Source organism: Pleurodeles waltl, chromosome 7 (assembly GCF_031143425.1).
Source record: "Pleurodeles waltl isolate 20211129_DDA chromosome 7, aPleWal1.hap1.20221129, whole genome shotgun sequence".
NCBI classification, from domain to species: domain Eukaryota; kingdom Metazoa; phylum Chordata; class Amphibia; order Caudata; family Salamandridae; genus Pleurodeles; species Pleurodeles waltl.
Window position 1 is genome coordinate 767659869 of NC_090446.1, and position 20681 is coordinate 767680549.

Here is a 20681-nt window from a genome sequence, read left to right on the forward strand (position 1 = left end):
CATCTGTGATACCAATAGACTGGACTCTATCCTGGACATTCCTCCACCATCAACCCACCATATTGCAATACCCCCTACACTTATTATCACAGAAATAAATACCCTTGGAACAAATACAAGTATGGAGTCTGTCAATTGATTGAAAAAGTATCAGTTTAACAAGCAATTCAAATGTACAGTTATATATACATAGGTGTGACCTGTAGTGGGCAGCAGTAAACACACCAGGAGCCAGAATGGAGCACAGATATCTGAAAATAGAAATGCCAAAGGGTATATTAAGTGGCCATAGAAATAGGAAAATCAGGCTGCCATGTACAATGTCCAACACAAAACTACAAAGGAAGGTGAAGTTACAGTGTCTTACCTGTGTGTCACTGGAAGTACTGTTGAATTATAGTAGTTCTATTGTCCACATCCTCTTCCTCTGCCTCCTTTTCGTCACTGTTCACATGCTCCACCACTGCCACATGACCATCTCCAGCCTCAACCTCCTGCAGAAAAGGTACCTGGTGTCTCAAGGCAAGGTTGTGCAACATGCAGCAATGATCTGGCACACCTCCTTGGGTGAGTAGTACAGGGATCCACCTGTCAGATGGAGGCACTGTAATCCGGCCTTCAGAAGGCCAAAGGTGTGCTCATTGATCCTCCTTGTACGCCCATGTGCCTCATTGTAAAGTTCCTCTGCCCTTGCTCTGGGATTCCTCACTGGGGGTCAGTAGCCATCAGAGGTTGGGGTAACCAGAGTCACCTGTAAATATCGAGGGATACCTGTTAGGCAGACACTCACCCCTAGGGCCAACCCCACACCCATATACCTACATCAACTGGGTGGGGACCATGGGCTCACCTATTAGCCACACCCTGTGCCTCTGGAGTTGAGCTATCACATATGGGATTCTGCATTCCTCAAGATAAAGGCATCATGCACAGAGACAGGATACTTTGCATTGACATGGGAGATGTACTGGTCCGCCAAACACACCATCTGCACATTCAGAGAGTGAAAGCTCTTTCGATTTCTGAACACCTGTTCATTTCTCCAGGGTGGGACAAAGGCAATATGTGTACCATCAATAGCATCAATGATGTTGGGGATATGTCCCATTGCATAGACGTCATCCTTCACTGTGGCCAAATCCTCCACCTGGAGGAATACGATGTAGCTGCGCATGTGTTTAATCAGGGCAGACAACACTCTGGTCAGCACGTTTGAGAACATAGGCTGTGACATCCCTGATGCCATGGCCACTGTCCCTTGGAAGGAACCACTTGCCAAGAAATGGAGCACTGAAAGGACCTGCACTAAAGGGGGGATACCTGTGGGGTGGCAGATAGCTGAAATCAGGTCTGGCTCCAATTGGGCACACAGCTCTTGGATTGTGGCCCTATCAAGTCTGAAGGTTAGGATAATGTGCCTGTCCTCCATTGCGCTAGGTCCACCAGGGGTCTGTACATGGGGGTATGTCGCCATCTCCTATTCATCCTCAGTGGTTGAACTCTAGGGTGAAAAACGGTGAGCAGATGGTCAGATTCAAACATATACTCTAATTAATGTGCCTTTCTTTTTTACAGAAACAGTGTGTTAATGTGCAGGTCTGTTGATGTGTCTATGTCTGCTGTGACGAAGTTAGGTGCCATGACCTGTGCCGCCCTGAAATGGCGTCCTCCTGACTTGTGAGGAGAGACATGTGGAAATAAGGTAATTCTGCTGGCATTGTGCGCCGTTGTGGGAGGCGGTGGACGACTGCCATGCAACACATCATTGGTTATCATTGGGGCCTACGGGTTCCAGGAGCCAATGGTGATGTACGCCGGCGGTGACAGTACGCACCGCTGCGGACGTGACCGCTATTATCTATCTGTTCACTCACTTGCTACCTAACCTTCAACAGGAGAGGACCTACACTGCAAGTGCTGCTGTGACCTGTGTCTGGAAGCGACCATGGCTTGAGTGTCTGGGGAAAGGGCCCTTGCCTTGACTTCTGAGGAGTTGGAGAGACTGGTGGATGGGGTCCTACCCCAGTACCCTTTACTTCATGGTCCTCCAGACAAACAGGTGAGTACACTGTGAGCACGATGCGTGGGGCATGAATGTCTGGAGTGCTGTGTGTGTAAGCCTCATGTGGGGGGGTTGAGGGGTCCTGGGCAGAGTGCTGCATGTTCGGTGGGCAATGTCTGTGCGTAAGGGGATGAGAGGGATATGGTGGGGCATTAGTATAACAGTTTGAACGGTATGAATAATACCTTTTCTGTTGTATCTTTTTCTGCAGATCAATGCCCATCAGAAAAAGGGTATTTGGCGTGCCATTGCCAAGGAGTTGCGGAACCTGGGGGTCCTTGACAGGCCGAGCACCCACTGCCGAAAACGGTGGGAGGACCTGCGCTGCTGGGCAAGGATGATGGCAAAGGCCCAGCTGGGGCTTGCCTCCCAATGAGGAAGGGGAGCCTGTCGTACCCTGACCCCCCTGATGTTCCTCAACCTGGCGGTGGCCTGTCCGGAGCCGCTGGAGGCATCATAGCAGCCACAAGGGAGTAAGTACAGCACGCGTTAAGGTGTTACCTGGGTGGGGGATGTGGGTCTGTGGGTGCCCCTAGGCCAGGGCGAACATGGCAGGGTAGGTTCTATGATGGGCAAGCTTCAGATGCACTCCAACCCCAATAATGCTAGTAGGGCATCTACTACTGGGCAGGGTCCTGTGTGTTCCAGGTGTGCAGCTAATGGCATTAGGCATTGTACCCCATGGCCTGGTGACTAGCATTGTAACTGGTAGTGCATGGCCTAGTGCATAGGGCTGTTCCCTGTGAGTTGTGTACACCAACAGTAGTGTTGTTGCTGGCATTGACCAAGTGTATCCTTTGTCTCTCCCCCCCCTTTTTGTTTTGTCACCCTGTCCTTGGGTGCATTATCATCATCTGGCAGAGGAGCAGAGGCACCGGCGACGGAGGGAGCTGCATCCCACATGGGCCTGGAGGCCGAATCCACCGACGGTGAGGGCACAAGTGGGACAGAGGGCAATGGGAGCACCACAACAGAGACAGAAGGGGACAGTTCTGACAGTAACACCTCCTCCGATGGAAGCTCCCTGGAGGTGGCAGACACCTCTTTGCCCACCCCAACAACAGGTACAGCCGCCACCCTCTTGTACCAGCACCGCCCTCTCAGCAGCCCCTCAGCGAGTTTCCCGTGCCCGCTCACCCAGGAGGGTGGGCATCTCCTTCGCCCTAGGCACCTCATGCCCTGCCCCAGTCAGCCCTGCTGCCCTCAGTGAGGAGTCTATTGACCTCCTGAGATCCCTCTCTGTTGGGCAGTCAACCAAACTGAATGCCATCCAGGGTCTAGCAGGGCATTTGCAACAAACAAATGCATACCTGGAGGGCATCACTCTGGCGTGGCAGCCCAACTGAGAGCATTCCAGGCTCTGGCCAACTCACTGATGGCAGCCATTGTCCCTGTCTCTAGCTTCCCCCCTCCAACTTCCTCTACCCAGTCCCATTCCTCTCAACCCCAGCCTATCCCAAGCACACCTTCAGACCTGCATGCACCAAAATCAACACACAGAAGTGGCTCAGGCAAACACAAGCACCACACTTCATCCTACAGGCACTCACACAAGCACCATCCACATGCAGCCAGACCAACATCCACTGCCTCCACTGTGTCCCCCTCCTCCTCCTCCTCGTCCACCTCCCTCCCAGTCGCGTCTACACTCACACCTGCATGCACTACATCCTCATCCACTACCTCCATCACCAGCACACCTATCACAACACGCCCCTCACTGGCAGACACCACCCCCACATCCATGCACACGTCCTCTGTGTCCACTCCCAATGTGCCTGTGCCCTCTCCTCCCACAGTACACAAACACAAGCACTCAGACACTCAACAGCCATCCACCTCACAACAGCATCCAGCCCATGCACCTGCACCCAAACACACCAGACTGACACCTCCTACCACCACTCCCTCTTCCTCCACTCCCAAACCTTCACCCTCTTCCAGACCCAGTGTCCGTAAAAGGATTTTTCTCTCCACCCTTGACCTCTTCCCTGCCCCTCCCCCGTCCTTCACTTTGGGCCAGGGTGGGCAGAACCCAGGCCAGCACCTCAGCTACCAAGTCCACAGCCACTGTAGTTCCTGCAGCTACTGCAGGTGTGAGAGGCTCCAAGGAGAAACCCATCAGCACAGCCAGTGTGCCTGCACCACCTGCGAAGGACAAGGAGGGGCCACCAGCTAGCAAGGGCACGAAGGGGACACCAGCCAGCAAGACGAAGGAGGCACTACCAGCAAGGGGAAGGAGGCACCACTAGCCAGCAAGGGGTAGGAGGGAACACCAGCCATCAAGGGCAGGAAGGGAACACCCACTGGCAGAAGCAAGGAGGCACCACCATCTACCAAGGGCAGGAAGGGGACAACAGCTGCCAAGGCCACTGTAAAGGGAACTGACGCCGCAGGCAGGATGGATCTAGTGCCTGGGCCTGGAGCACCATCTGGGCAAACAAGACCAGTCATGGCACTTCAGCTATCTGAGGCTGCAGGGGAAGGGTTGGAGCCTCCCCCCACCACTGACAGCACCACCACCTGCACCGCCAGCAGCACTGCCACCTGCACCACCAGCAGCACCACTGCCGGCAGCAGCACCCCCGGTGGGCAGCAGTCCGAGGCTGCAGGGGAAGGGCTGGAGCCTCCCCCCACCACTGACAGCACCGCCACCTGCACCACTGGCAGCACCACCACCTGCACCGCCAGCAACACCACTGCCAGGAGCAGCAGCCCCAGTGGGCAGCCGTCCAAGGCTGCAGTGGAAAGGCTGGAGCCTCCCCCCACCACTGACAGCACCGCCACCTGCAGCGCAACTGCCATCCACTGAGCAGACATCACTGCCGGCAAGCAGTGTGTAGTCGTGCCTACGTGGTCTGTAGTGCGTCCTGGCCCCTGCAACATCTGTAGGTGTGACGATATAGAGACCAAGGCACACGTGATTTTCAGATGTAAAATCAATACTTCACGAGTATACTACTGGCGAGATATTAACTAAATTAAAAAATAAGACATATATAAGAGAACAAAGTATCAATGTAGTCCTTCGGATAGAATGTTCATCTTTTAATGGGACACAAAACAGCCAGTAGTATACTCGTGAAGTATTGATTTTACATCTGCAAATCACGTGTGCCTTGGTCTCTATATCATTTCTGTTTGTGTCTTTGTTGACACTTTTTGGAGGAATGGGAAGATCCTCCTAGGCCTGGAGCACTGTGCCTTTAATAGGTAATATTCACTACTACTAAGGAAGGGGACGTCGTGAGCGCTTCTTTTTCCCTTAAATTTTTCTTCCCTATGTTTTTTCAACCTGTAGGTGTGACACCCAGGTGACAGACTGTGACCTTGCACCATCCAGAATCAGCATCACAGGGCACAAAGCCCGCTCCAGAACCAGTGGAAGAAGGCATCCACTCACCCCCTCCTTGCCAGGATGAAGCATACTGGGCACAAGGCCCTCTCCAGAACCAGTGGAAGAAGGCATCCACTCACACCCTCCTTGGCAGGATGAAGCACACTGGACACAAATCCCCCTCCAGTACCAGTGGAGAAGCCATCCACTAGAGAGACTGTGGCTTTGCACTCCCCAGGACCAAGCAGTGGGCAAACCACCCACTTGAGAGTCTGTGGCTTTGCACTCCCCAGGACATCGCAGATGGCATGGAGCCCCCTCCAGGAGCAGTGGCGTTGTACCATCTTCTGGCTGAGGTGCCACCCCCATTCCCCGTCCCCCTGAGGTGCCTATGTGTTTTTGACCTGATGGCCCTGCACTGTTCTCTCCATATTGAGGCAGGAGTCAAGTGTGGCCTTGGCCTATGTGTTATGGACTGTGGGACACAGACATTTTGGAGTGGGCATTGTCCATCCATCTGTATATATTGTACATATCGTTTATTGCTCTAAGGACGTATATATCTAAATTTGTAATATTACACTCACTTTAATCAATTCCTTTTGACCTTACGATATTTCTGAGGGTTTTGGGGTGTATATGTGATGTTGTTACATCTGTTTGTGTGTATGGTGTTGGGGTGAGGGTGTTGCGTGTTGCGTGTGTGTGTCACTCTCTTTTTCCTCCCCCCTCCCTTGTGTGCTAGGTGCAGTACTCACCATGGTCGTCTTTGCCGCGGTTCGTGTTCCTGGTGTAGGAGGAGGTAGACCAGCATTGGAAATATGTGCAGTTCGGGCTCCATGGCGTTGTGGTTCTTCCTTGTGGGTCGAGAGGTGAGGTGTTTCCCTTCTGTGTACTGTTTTCGCCGTGCTTTTGATGGCGTTGGTACCACCCGGAAAAGATGGCGGATTGGTGTATCATAATAGTGTGGGCAGTACATTGTCTTCCTCCAGGCTGTTGGCGGTTACCGCCGTGGTGTTTGTTACTACCGCCGTGGCGGTAGGAGTGTTAAAGTGGGTGTATGTGTTGGCGGTTTCCGTCGTGGTCATAATTCCAATTTTCTTACCGCCGGCCTATTGGCAGTATTACCGCTGCTTTATCACCGACTGCCAGGGTTGTAATGAGGGCCATAGTAATGTAGTATGTTTGTTACTCAGTCATGTTTCTCTACATGTATGTCTCTAGGTACAATCTGAAATGACAGATATAATAATGTAATCATCATATCAGATCAAGGGTATGGGCTACAGTAATGGTGGCTCCATTCACAAATCCTCGTAATGATAGAGAAAATAAATTCTATACATCCTTAAAGCACAGAGGGGGTCATTCTGACCTCGGCGGTAAAAGTCGCTTACCGCCGGCCAGAAGGCCGCCATAACACCGCCGCGGCGTGGTAAACCGCCACGGTCATTCTGACCCGCAACTGGCAAACCGCCAAAAACCCGACATCCACAACAATCCGCCCCACCAAAGGTCAGCGAAAAAATGGCGATGACCAAACCTCCACCGTCATGCCAACAGAAATATGCCCATACCATTCTGACCCACAAATCCACGCGGCGGTCTTTCAAACGCGGTATTCCATTGGCGGTACACACCGCTGCGGTCAAAATACACACACACATAGAAAACTCAGCAACATTGGTCAGTTCGAAATACACACACCTGATACACATACTAACACCACTCCCACACACCCAACACAATATAAAACACACACCCACATCACCCACAAGCCCCTACGACCCGAAATCATTGACGAAGGCTAGAGACAGAGCACAGAACAGAGAATCCCACAACACAGAGGCACACAACACCATCACCCACACAGAATCCACGCACCAAACACCACACACCACCACACGCACCACACTCATCACCACAAACGCCACCCTACACCTCAACCACACCACCCCATGGCACCCCAAAGACACCCCAGGTTCAGTGACGCCGAACTCAGGGTCATGGTGGAGGAAATAGTCTGTGTAGAGCCCCAGCTCTTCGGGGCACAGGTGCAGCACACCACAATTGTCAGGAAGATGGAGCTATGGCAAAGGATAGTGGACAGGGTTAACGCGGTGGGACAGCATCCACGCAATCGGGAGGACATCAGGAAGAGATGGAACGACCTACGGGGGAAGGTGCGTTCCATGGTATCAAGGCACAACATTGCGGTGCAGAAGACTGGCGGCGGACCCCCACCTACTCCCCCAGAATTTACCGCGTGGGAGGAGGAAGTCTTGCACATCCTGCATCCTGAGGGCCTCGCAGGAGTAGGCAGAGGAATGGACTCTGGTAAGGCAAATCTTCACTACTGCTTCCCACCCCCACCCCACCTGCATGCCAAATCTTCCCCCCACCCTCCCCCCCTCCCCCATCACACCAACCCCTAGCAAAAGGCTCACCATCACAACCCACCCATCCCAACACCAAGCCCTGCATGCGACCCCAAAGCATGGACACCCATCACCAAAGCATGCCCACTGCACAGACACATCACCGCCACAAGCCACCCTCACAAAAGCCCCCACAAGGAAATGCCAGCACATGGGTACACGGACACCCACCCATCACACGAAATGCCTCACACAGAAGCAATAACCATACCTTTATACCCCTGCAGGACCCGAACGCCACCACACCACCACGGAGGGTCCAGAGATGTCCATCCCAACCCCAGAAGAGGCCCCCAGCGATGACAGCAGCTCTGTCTCCCTGGAGCCAGACGACCAGCCCGGCCCATCGGGGACCTCTGGACAGTCGGTTCCACACAGACAGACACAGGCTACACCAGACCCAACCCCCTCTGGGAACACCAGCACAGCTCCCACCCAGCGGGCCCAGGCCTCTGTCTCCAGGACACGTCAATCAGCGGTGTGTCCACCACTACAGGGCACCCAGGTTGACCCACCACCCCAACAACAACAGGGACCTGGGGGCAGTGGTAGTGGGCACACCGTCCAGGGGACAGAGGCCCAGAAACACAGGGGAACTAGGAAGGCCGCTGTGCGACAGGGGGGGGGGGCAGGCCCGGGGAACGCACTCTCCAAGAGGCCCTCTCCTCCATCATGGGAGCATACCACCGCTCCCAGGAGACGATGGCCACGGTACTGGCCCGGTTCCAGGAGATCCAGGAACTGCAGGAGGAACGGTACATGGGGTTCAGGGAGGAACTGAGGAACATCGGTTCCGCAATGGGGACCATCGTCCTGGCCCTTACCCAGATCGTCACCACATTGCGGGACCATGTGGCACCCCAAAGGGCCCCTGTCACTAGCCCAGGCCAGGAACAGCCTACCACCTCCGCCGGCGCTAGTGGACAGGAGGCCCCCACACAACGACAGGCCACCAGAACCCCACCTCCTGCAGAAGAAGAACCACCCCGCAAGCGGAACCTGAGATCTCACAAGAAGACAGAGTAGGATTGCAAGACCCCCGCCAGCCTAAGATACCCCCTGATGTCATCCCACTGTCCCACATTGTCACCCTGTCCAACCTTGAACTGCCCTTGCTCCATCCTTCCACAGGCATATGGACAATGCACCTGTGCGACTGAGAACTGGACTCTGCCATGGACATTACTCCACCCCCACCCATCCCCGCTTCCCAATCATTTACCTATATATAGCACTTAAAATAAATCACTTATTCCACATAAAAAAACAGGAGTCTGCTTGTATTCTTAACAAATGTATCACACATAACGGTGCAATAATGTCCAGTTGACAACATACCAATGTCAATAAGCTTTAGTCCATGGGCAAACAAAGCTGAAGTCAGGCAGTGGGTCATACAGCTCTGAAAAGGGAAGGGAAAGTCACAAATCAGTTAACAGGATCTGGGGGGAAACACAGACAGTGGAGACGCATGAGGCCTCAAGTAAATGTAAATTGGGGTGGCTGTTTCTTACCTGTGTGCTACTGAAAGTATTGTTGTATGACTGTATCCCTGTTGTCCGTGTCGTCCCCGTCGTCTTCCTCCTCTTCACTCTCCACAGGCTCCACAGCTGCTACAACACCACCATCTGCACCATCCTCCTGCAGAAAAGGCACCTGGCGTCGCAATGCAAGATTGTGAAGCATACAGCAGGCCACGATGATCTGGCACACCTTCTTTGGTGAGTACATGAGGGATCCCCCTGTCATATGCAGGCACCTAAACCTGGCCTTCAGGACCCCGAAGGTCCTTTCTATGATCCTCCTAGTTCGCCCATGGGCCTCATTGTACCGTTCCTCTGCCCTGGTCCGGGGATTCCTCACTGGGGTCAGTAGCCACGACAGGTTGGGGTAACCTGAGTCACCAATTAGCCACACACGGTGTCTCTGTAGCTGTTCCATCACATAAGGGATGCTGCTATTTCGCATGACATACGCGTCATGCACTGACCCAGGGAACTTGGCATTTACATGGGAGATGTACTGGTCAGCCAAACAGACCACCTGGACATTCATCGAATGATAACTTTTTCTGTTTCTGTACACCTGCTTACTTTCTTTGGGGGGAACCAAAGCCACATGGGTCCCATCAATGGCACCAATGATGTTGGGGGTATGTCCGAGGGCATAGAAATCACCCTTCACTGTAGCCAATTCGCCCACCTCAGGGAAAATAATGTAGCTCTGCATGTATTTCATCAGGGCAGACAACACTCTGGACAAAACCTTAGAAAACATAGGCTGAGACATCCCAGATGATAGGGCCACTGTTGTCTGAAAAGACCCACTTGCCAAAAAATGGAGTACTGACAGAACCTGCACCAGAGGGGGAATCCCCGTGGGTTGGCGGATGGGGGACATCAGGTCTGGCTCCAGCTGGGCACATAGTTCATGTATAGTTGCTCTGTCAAGCCGGTATGTAAGTATGAGATGTCGTTCTTCCATTGTCGACAGGTCCACCAGCGGTCGGTACACGGGAGGATTCATCCTTCTCCTCTCAAGTCCCAGCAGACGGTGCCTAGGAAGGACAACATGGAGCACAGAGTCAAGCAACCCACAGGTTAGTTCACACAGCTTGCACAGTACACGAATCGCTATGCATTGAAAGGCTTGTATGAGTGGCAATGCAAGGCCTAGGCCTGTGTGACGCAGTAGAAATCATGCCATGTGGGCCCTTGAAATGGCAGCTGCCTGACCTGTGAAGTGTGACAGTGGGATGTGAGGTCACATCGTGGCGGTAGGCGGTCGAAGACCGCGGCGCAAAGCAGCATTGGTTAACATTGAACCCTATGGGTCTCAGGAGCCAATGACAATGTGCGCCGGCGGTCACGGGACGCACCGCCGCGGTACGCACCGCCGCGGGCGTGACTGCCATTTTCTATCTGATTAATCACTAGAGACCTGATCATCCACAGGAGAGGACCTATACTGCAAGTGCTGCTGTGACCTCGGTCTGGGAGATACAATGGCTGCTGCGACTGGGGAAAGGTCCCCTGCCTTCACTGCCGAAGAGTTGGAGAAACTTGTTGATGGGGTCCTCCCCCAGTATGCGCTACTCTACGGTCCTCCAGACCAACAGGTTAGTACACAGTGTGCACGTTGAATGGGCTATGCCTGTGTTGAGTGGGGTGTATGTAAGATGGTGGGGAGGGGAGCGAATGAGGAGTGCAACGCACGAAAGATGAGAGCATGTGCCACATGGCAAGGTTGGGGAGGGGGGGCCACTCACATTGACCAGGCAGAAAACTGATGCGATGTCCTTTACCACCCTGTACATGTCACATAGGTCAGCGCCCAGCAGAAGATCGACATTTGGCGTGCCATCGCCAAGGACGTCCGGGTCCTGGGGGTCCACAACAGACGGGGCACCCACTGCGAAAGAGGTGGGAGGACATCCGCCGCGGGACCAGAAAGACCACCGAGTCTCTGCTGGGGATGGCCACCCAACGTAGGAGGGGTGCCAGCTGCCAATTGACCCCCCTGATGTCCCGGATCCTGGCGGTGGCCTACCCCGATTTAGATGGGCGCGTGAGGACATCACAGCAGACACAAGGGGGTGAGTATCAGCACATTCTGCTATCTTTGCGCGCAGTGAAGGTGTCTGGGTGGGGGAGGAGGGCTGTGGCTATCTCCAGGCCAGGGCGCATTCTGTAGGCTAGGCCCCTCCGTTAGGCATGGCCCTGTGCCCCCGCCCCCCACCTCTGTAGGGTGCCAAGTACAGTACAGCTATCCATGGTCCGGCCTCACCCATGTGTGCATTTGTCGTCCATAGACCCGTAGGCCTAGTCACAATAACTGAGTAGTGTACCCCCATTGCGCGGCCTAGTGCAGGGGGCTTCTGTGTCTGTCCTCTCCGACAATGGTGTTGCCAATGCATGCACTCAACCTGTCTTCATTTCTCCCCCCTCCATTTTCTTTGTCTTCCTGTTCATGTGTGCATTAGCATCATCAGGCGGAGGAGAAGTGGCATCGGCGCACGAGGGAGCTGCATCTCACATGGCCCCGGAGGGCCATACAACAGACTCCGAGTACACCAGTGAGACGGAGGGCGAGGGGAGCTCCACAACGGGGACCTGTGGAGACGTCAGCGACACCGACACGTCCTCGGAAGGGAGCTCCCTAGCGGTGGCGGCAACATCCGTGCCCCCCACCACAACAGGTACAGCCGCCACCCAGCGCACCAGCCCCGCCCTCCCAGCAGCCCCTCAGCCTTCGCTCCGTGCCCGCTCACCCAGGAAGGTGGGCATCTCCTTCGCCCCAGGCACCTCAGGCCCTGCCCCAGTTACTCCTGCTGCCCTCAGTGAGGAGGTCATTGACCTCCTCAGGACACTCATTGTTGGGCAGTCTACCCTTTTGAATGCCATCCAGGGTGTAGAAAGGGAGGTGCGGTACCTGGAGGGCATTCATTCGGGTCAGGCTGCCCATCAGCGATCGTTCAACGCTCTGGCCTCAGCACTGACGGCAGCCATTGTCCCTGTCTCCAGCCTCCCTCTTCTGACTCCCTCCACCCAGTCCCAGTCTCCTGTTCCTCTGCCTATCCCATCCACACCATCAGACCAGCCTGCACACACCTCTACACCCAAGGGCAGCTCATCCAGACATAAGCACCACAGATCCCACAAGCATTCACCCAAGCAACATCCAGATGCAGACATGCCAACAGTCACTACCACCTCTGTGTCCCCCACCTCCTCATCTCCCTCCTCCCTCCCTGTGACGTCTCCACTCACACCTGCATGCACACCACCATTAGCCAGTACTTCCATCACCAGCACACCCTCCATTACAGTCCGCACACGTGCAGTCACCACCCCCACTGCCATTTACACGTCCCCTGTGTCCTCTCCCAGTGTGTCTGTCACCCCCTCTTCCAAAGCACACAAACGCAGGCAGCCACCCACCCAACAGCCATCCACCTCACAACAGCCTCCGTCACAAGCACCTGCACCCAAAGACAGCACACTTGACTCTCCTACAACCACATCCTCTTCCTCCACTCCCATACCCACTACACCTACCCGTCCCTGTCCTTCCAAGGTCCTTTTCCTTTCCAACCTTGAGCTCGTTCCAATCACTGACCCACCCCCTTCATCTGGTAAGACTAAAAAAAGCACCTCAGCCACCACCAGCCCTGCATCTTCTGTGACCATAGTGCAGGGCTATTGGAGTCCACCAGATCCTAGGGCAGGAACATCGTCCAGCAGCAAGGGGACAGCCAGCCCCCCCCCCTGGGCAGAGGACAAAAAAGAAAAAGGCCCGGCGCGACAAGCCTGAGACGGCTGCCACCAAGGACAGTAGCCTTGCCCCGTCACCTGCCACATCATCCAAGGGAGGCAAGGGCCACAGAGCTCCAGCGAAGGAGGGCAAGGGCAGCAGGGCGGAGAAGTCAGGCAGCAGGCGAGCTGCCCAGGAGGGCCCCACCAGCCCCATTACGGGTGTGACGGACGACACCCACGAGCCCAGGACTCCATCACAGGAGGGCGCCGCGACCGCAAGTTTGGATGGTGAATGAGCGGGAAGTCTTGCCCAGGTCTGGCTCCCTAGACACACAGGACAAGCACCGCTGAACAGGGCCCCGCCGGGAGGAGCACCGCTGAACAGGGCCCCGCTGGGACAAGAACCGCTGAACGGGCCCCGCCGGGAGGAGCACAGGGCCCCGCCGGGACAAGAACCGCTAAACGGGCCCCGCCGGGAGGAGCCCTGCTGAACAGGGCCCCGCCGGGAGGAGCACCGCTGAACAGGGCCCCGCCGGGAGGAGCACCGCTGAACAGGGCCCCGCCGGGACAAGAACCGCTGAACGGGCCCCGCCGGGAGGAGCACCGCTGAACAGGGCCCTGCCGGGAGGAGCACCGCTGAACAGGGCCCCGCCGGGACAAGAACCGCTGAACGGGCCCCGCCGGGAGGAGCACCGCTGAACAGGGCCCTGCCGGGACAAGAACCGCTGAACGGGCCCCGCCGGGAGGAGCACAGGGCCCCGCCGGGACAAGAACCGCTGAATGGGCCCCGCCGGGAGGAGCACCGCTGAACAGGGCCCCGCCGGGAGGAGCACCGCTGAATAGGGCCCCGCCGGGACAAGAACCGCTGAACGGGCCCCGCCGGGAGGAGCACAGGGCCCCGCCGGGACAAGAACCGCTGAACGGGCCCCGCCAGGAGGAGCCCCGCTGAACAGGGCTCCGCCGGGAGGAGCACCGCTGAACAGGGCCCCGCTGGGAGGAGCACCGCTGAACAGGGCCCCGCCGGGACAAGAACCGCTGAACGGGCCCCGCCGGGAGGAGCACCGCTGAACAGGGCCCCACCGGGAGGAGCACCGCTGAACAGGGCCCCGCCGGGACAAGAACCGCTGAACGGGCCCCGCCGGGACAAGAACCGCTGAACGGGCCCCGCCGGGACAAGAACCGCTGAACGGGCCCCGCCGGGACAAGAACCGCTGAATGGGCCCCGCCGGGAGGAGCACCGCTGAACAGGGCCCCGCCGGGACAAGAACCGCACCGCTGGGCCCTTCCTGTCAAGCACCGCTCCGCTGGGCCCTTCATCTCAAGCACCGCTCCGCTGGGCCCTTCATCTCAAGCACCGCTCCGCTGGGCCCTGCCGTCTCAAGCACCGCTCCGCTGGGCCCTTCATCTCAAGCACCGCTCCTCTGGGCACCGCCGTCTCAAGCACCGCTCCGCTGGGCCCTTCATCTCAAGCACCGCTCCGCTGGGCCCTTCATCTCAAGCACCACTCCGCTGGGCCCTTCATCTCAAGCACCGCTCCGCTGGGCACCGCCGTCTCAAGCACCGCTCCGCTGGGCCCTGCCGTCTCAAGCACCGCTCCGCTGGGCCCTTCATCTCAAGCACCGCTCCGCTTGGCCCTTCATCTCAAGCACCGCTCCGCTGGGCAACGCCGTCTCAAGCACCGCTCCGCTGGGCCCTTCATCTCAAGCACCGCTCCGCTGGGCCCTTCATCTCAAGCACCGCTCCGCTGGGCCCTTCATCTCAAGCACCGCTCCGCTGGGCACCGCCGTCTCAAGCACCGCTCCGCTGGGCACCACCGTCTCAAGCACCGCTCCGCTGGGCCCTTCATCTCAAGCACCGCTCCGCTGGGCCCTTCATCTCAAGCACCGCTCCGCTGGGCCCTTCATCTCAAGCACCGCTCCGCTGGGCCCTTCATCTCAAGCACCGCTCCGCTGAGCCCTTCATCTCAAGCACCGCTCTGCTGGGCCCTTCATCTCAAGCACCGCTCCGCTGGGCCCTGCCGTCTCAAGCACCGCTCCGCTGGGCCCTTCATCTCAAGCACCGCTCCGCTTGGCCCTTCATCTCAAGCACCGCTCCGCTGGGCAACGCCGTCTCAAGCACCGCTCCGCTGGGCCCTGCCGTCTCAAGCACCGCTCCGCTGGGCCCTTCATCTCAAGCACCGCTCCGCTTGGCCCTTCATCTCAAGCACCGCTCCGCTGGGCAACGCCGTCTCAAGCACCGCTCCGCTGGGCCCTGCCGTCTGAAGCACCGCTCCGCTGGGCCCTTCATCTCAAGCACCGCTCCGCTGGGCCCTTCACCTCAAGCACCGCTCCGCTGGGCCCTTCATCTCAAGCACCGCTCCGCTGGGCCCTGCCGTCTCAAGCACCGCTCCGCTGGGCCCTTCATCTCAAGCACCGCTCCGCTGGGCCCTTCATCTCAAGCACCGCTCCTCTGGGCACCGCCGTCTCAAGCACCGCTACGCTGGGCCCTTCATCTCAAGCACCGCTCCGCTGGGCCCTTCATCTCAAGCACCGCTCCGCTGGGCAGCGCCGTCTCAAGCACCGCTCCGCTGGGCCCTGCCGTCTCAAGCACCGCTGGCCCATTGTCAGTGCCGGTTCTGTGTCGAGCAGGGCTTCTGGAAGCACTCTGGGCACCATGCCTCCTCCAATAACAGTGGAGTCGGTAATCCATCTGATGGACTGTGGCTTGGCACTTCCCAGGATGGTCCAGTGGGCAAGCCACCCACTGTAGAGACTTGAGAGACTGTGGCTTTGCACTCCCCAGGATGGTACAGTGGGCAAGCCACCCACTGTAGAGACTTGTGAGACTGTGGCTTTGCACTCCCCAGGATGGGACAGTGGGCAAGCCACCCACTGTAGAGACTTGAGAGACTGTGGCTTTGCACTCCCCAGGATGGGACAGTGGGCATGGAGGCCCCTCGTGGATCTGGCGTTGTGGACTCATGTGGCTGAGGTGCCCCCCCTTCCCTTCCCCCTGAGGTGCCTGTAGTTTTAACATCTGATGCCCCTGAGGTGTTCTCTCCAATGGTATCTGGTCTCCTATGTGGGCTTTGCCCATGTGTTTGTGCACATTGGCCCACGGACTATGGAACTTTGACGGAATGTGCAGGACTTTTTGCCTATGGAAATATTGTGGACTATGTTCATTCCTTATTTTTGTATCTTTTATATGGCATATTTGCCATTCCTTAAATGGAGCTATTTATACATATATTTTATAGATCATTTAAATTGTGTCTTTGCATTATTCCGGGGGGTTTGTGTGGTGTCACTCTGACTTGTTGCTCGGCATTGGGGCGTAGGTATTTGTGGTGGAGGGGTGGGTGTATGGCGCATGTGTGTGCCCGTAAGCTTTCATCCTCCCCCCTCGCCTGTGTCGTACGTGCAGTACTCACCGTTGTCGTCTGCGCCGGCGTTCGTACTCCTGGTAGATGAGCAGGTAGACAATAGCTGGTAGGATGTGTAATTCGGGCTCCATGCTGTCCTCCTTCCTCGTGGAGTGTGTGTAGGTGAGGGTTTCCCCGTTCGTAGTCTGTTTCCGCCGTGTTTTTATCGGCGGGGCTCCCGCCCCGGAAAAGGTGGCGGATTGGTGAGTCGTGATAGGGTGGGCGGTACATTGTCTGCCGCCTGCCTGTTGGTGGTGACCGCCGCGCTGTTTGTTTGTCCCGCCGTGGCGGTCGGAGTGTTAAAGTGGCGGCCTGTGTTGGCGGTTCCCACCAGGGTTAGAATTCAATTTTTTTGACCGCCGGCTTGTTTGCGGGTTGGCCGCTGCTTTATCACCTACCGCCAGGGTCAGAATGACCCCCAGAATGTACTGGAACTTGCATTTTGAGCAGTGAAGTCAAGGTTTCATTGTTTGGACCAAAACTGGAGGACGAAGATGGTATACTTCACCAATGGTATGCAAGATCATATCGGTCTGTGCAGTGCTGAACAACATATGTTTACAGAACTGCATTTGATGGGAAACACAGATGTTGAAATCCAATGATGAGGATGTTGAATTGAATGAAAATATTAAAGAATACAAGGAATGAGCAAAATAGGCAAAACAAACAAGTTATTTACCTTCAGTAATCCTTTTTCTGTTAGAAACAGTATCTACCTGAATATTCCTCACTGTTTGAATATCCCAATGCGCAGCATTCGACAGAACCTTATCCATAGCTTGCTACGCCGACAAGGATGTCACAATGGATCGGCTTCACATGCAACTCTGTATGATGTCACCAAAGCCATAGGAACTCCTTGCAGGCATGCTAACATCAGTTTTACCCACTTGTTTTACGTGCCTTTGAGGCGAATGGGTGAACACCGGCACAATTACAACAAAAGTTGCCTACTCAAGTAGAACATTACATCCATATATACATCATGATGTATATGCCTTATCAAACCCATACATTATATACAAATAGATTTCTTCTTGGTATATATAGACAGGCAATGAGTAGGCAGGTACGTCAGTGAGGAATCCACAGGTAGCTCCTGTATCCACCAGAAAAAGCATTTCCAAAGGTAAGTCACATGTTCTTCTCATAGATACATCTACCTATGAATTTCCCATCTTTTGAATAGAGTCCCAAAGCAGTCCTGCACTCGGAAGTGGGTGCCTGTCTACCTACACCAAGAAATTCTGTAATACAGAAAGGGCAAAGTGAGCATCCCTCTTCACTTCAAGTCCAAACAATAATGTTTTACAAAAATGTGGAGGAAAGCCTGAGTTGCCGCCTTGCAAATATCAGCAACAGGGACACCCCTAGCCAAGGCAGGTGTAGCAGACTTAGCTCTGGTAGTATGAGCTCTTATACCCTGAGGAGATTCTTTTTTTCACCAAAGCATAACATATTTTGATGCAAAGAATGACCCACCTTGACAATGTTCTTTTGGGGATGTCTTTGCCCTTCATTTTGCAAGCGTAGCCGATGAACAGCTGATCGTACACCCTAAATTTGCTTGACCTGTCTATGTAGAATCTCTCCTTGGATCCACATGATGCAGCCTTTCCTCCTCCTTAGAGGGGTGGGGAGGAGGGTAAAAAGTCGGGAGGGTGATGGACTTCCCTAAATGAAAAGAAGTTACTACTTTTGGCAGGAACCTCAACAGGCAACTATGTCAAATGGAGTACCCATTAGGTACGTTAGAACCTAATTTAAATCCCACTGGGGCATGACGAATGGAGTGGGAGGATACATGTTAGTCAAACCTTTCAGGAACCGTAAAACAATACGGGACTTAAATAAGGAAGGTTGGTCAGGCAAACAAATAAATGTTGACAGTGCAGATAAATAGCCCTTCACTTTTGTTCTGCACAACCTTGTTGTGTTAAGGAAAGAACAAATTTGAAAACATTGGATAACTGGGCCTTTAAAGAGTCAACATGTTGCTCTTCACACCATTTCACAAACTTGGCCCATCTACCAGCATAGAAAGTTCTGGTGGAGTGTCACCTTGACAGAATAACATTCACTATATCAGCAAGAAGAGAAAGGGAATTCAGGTTGCCCCGTTCAAACTCCAGGCATGTAGGTGCAGGTTCTGCAGGTGGGGGTGTAGAACCTGCCCCTGCGACTGTGAGAGGAGGTCTTCCCTGTGAGAGAGACGAAGCGGGGAGCACAGAGAGCGTTGGAGAAGGTCTGTGTACCACACCCTTCTTTGCCAATCAGGAGCTGTTCATATGACTTGGACCGGGTCTTGGTAAATCTTCTTCAGAACCTGAGGAATCCAGGGGAATAGGGGGAAACGCGTAAAGCAGCTGGGTGCCCCAGTTCAATTGAAATGCGTCCCCCATTGTTCCCTGCATCGGATACTAGAAGCTGCAGAATGAAAGGCAGTGCTCGTTCTCACGAGTGGCAAACAGGTCTATCTGGGGAGCACACCACAGATTAAAGATGTGAAGTACCTCCTCCGGAAGGAGACACCACTTATGATCAGCGGAAAAGTGCCGACTGAGACTATCCGCACATACGTTGAGAACTCCACCAAATGGCTTGCTACTATGCAAATCCGATGGACCTGAGTCCAAGACCAGAGTTGCAGAGCCTCTCTGCAGAGAAGGACTGACCCTACTCCTCCCTGTTTGTTTACGTACCACATCACTGTAGTGTTGTCTGTCAAGACCTGTACTGACTGCCCATGAATGGAAGGGAGGAAGGCCTTGAGAGCCAGACGTATCAACCGCAGTTTTAACAGATTGATGTGGAGTATCTGTTCCTCTGGAGACCAAAGCCCCTTGATCTCCAGGTCCTCCAGATTAGCTCCCCACCCTAGAGTGGGGGCATCCGTGATCACTGTGGCTGCTGAAGATGGAGGGAAGAAAGGCAAAACGGCTTCCCTTGTGTCAGGTGCCGTCCACGCTCCACCATTGAAGATCCGCTGCAGTGTGTTTGGAAAACCTTATTGATTCCTTGAGATCCCCGTTGTTTTGAAACCACTGCCTGCAGTAGGCACAGCTGGAGGGCCCTCGTGTGCCAATATGCGTGAGTGACCAACAGAATACAGGAAGGGAACAGACTAAGCAGGCGTAGGACCTTTAGAACCGGAACAACTCCAAGTGAGATGTCGGTACGTTTAACACAAAGCCCAGGTTGAACAACAACTGGGTTGTCAACTGCAAATGGTGCAGCGCCAACTCTAGAGACTTGGCTTTGAGCAGCCAATCGTCCAGATAAGGGAGTACCGGTATTCCCCACCTTCTGAGACATGCTGCAACCACTGCCATCACCTTCATGAAGACCCAAGGTGCGGAAGTAAGTCCAAATGGAAGGACCGCAAACTGGTAGTTTTGTGTCCCTACCATGAACTGGAGATACTTCCTGTGCAACTGCGGAATAGGGATGTGAAAATACACATCCTGCAAGTCGATGGAAACCACCCAGTCTTCTTTGCCCAGCACAAGAAGAACCTGAGCCAGGGTCAGCATTTCAAATGTTTCCTGTTTGAGGAATTAATGCAAAGTCGTTAAGTCCAGGATTGGATGTAAATGCTGGTCCTCTTTGGGAATCAGGAAATATCTCGAATAACATCCATTAAACCTTTCCTGCTCCAGAACTAACTCTACTGCACCCTTTAAAAGTAGGGTTTGGACTTCCTGCTGGAGCAAAAGTAAATGTTCATGCAAACAACAACTGTGTTGTGGCGGAAAGGGAGTGGGAAACTCTTGGAAGGATAGGGCATATCCATTTTCAACAGTGCTCAACACCCAATTGTCCAACGTTAGGGACTTCCACTGTTGTCGAAAATGAATTAGCCATCCTCACACAGGCAAAGCATGCTTCACGATGTCAGAACTAGGGCTGCTTTCCTGTGTTATTGGCTGGGGAGGTAGAAGAGAAGGAGGAGGAAGGTTGATGGGCTGCACCTCTCTGTCTTGCTCTGCCACGTCCCCTGTAGGCCCTTTACAGACGATTGGGTGGCTGCTGCTGCTGCTGTTGCCTCCCTCAAAAGGAGTGAGATCCTCCAAACCCCTGTAATCTACACAGAGTTTTGTAGACTGAGGAGACAAACTGAAGGGCCAATGATTTAGCAGTTGTTTTGCTCTCCTCAAAATGTTCCAGGACCGAATCCACCTTT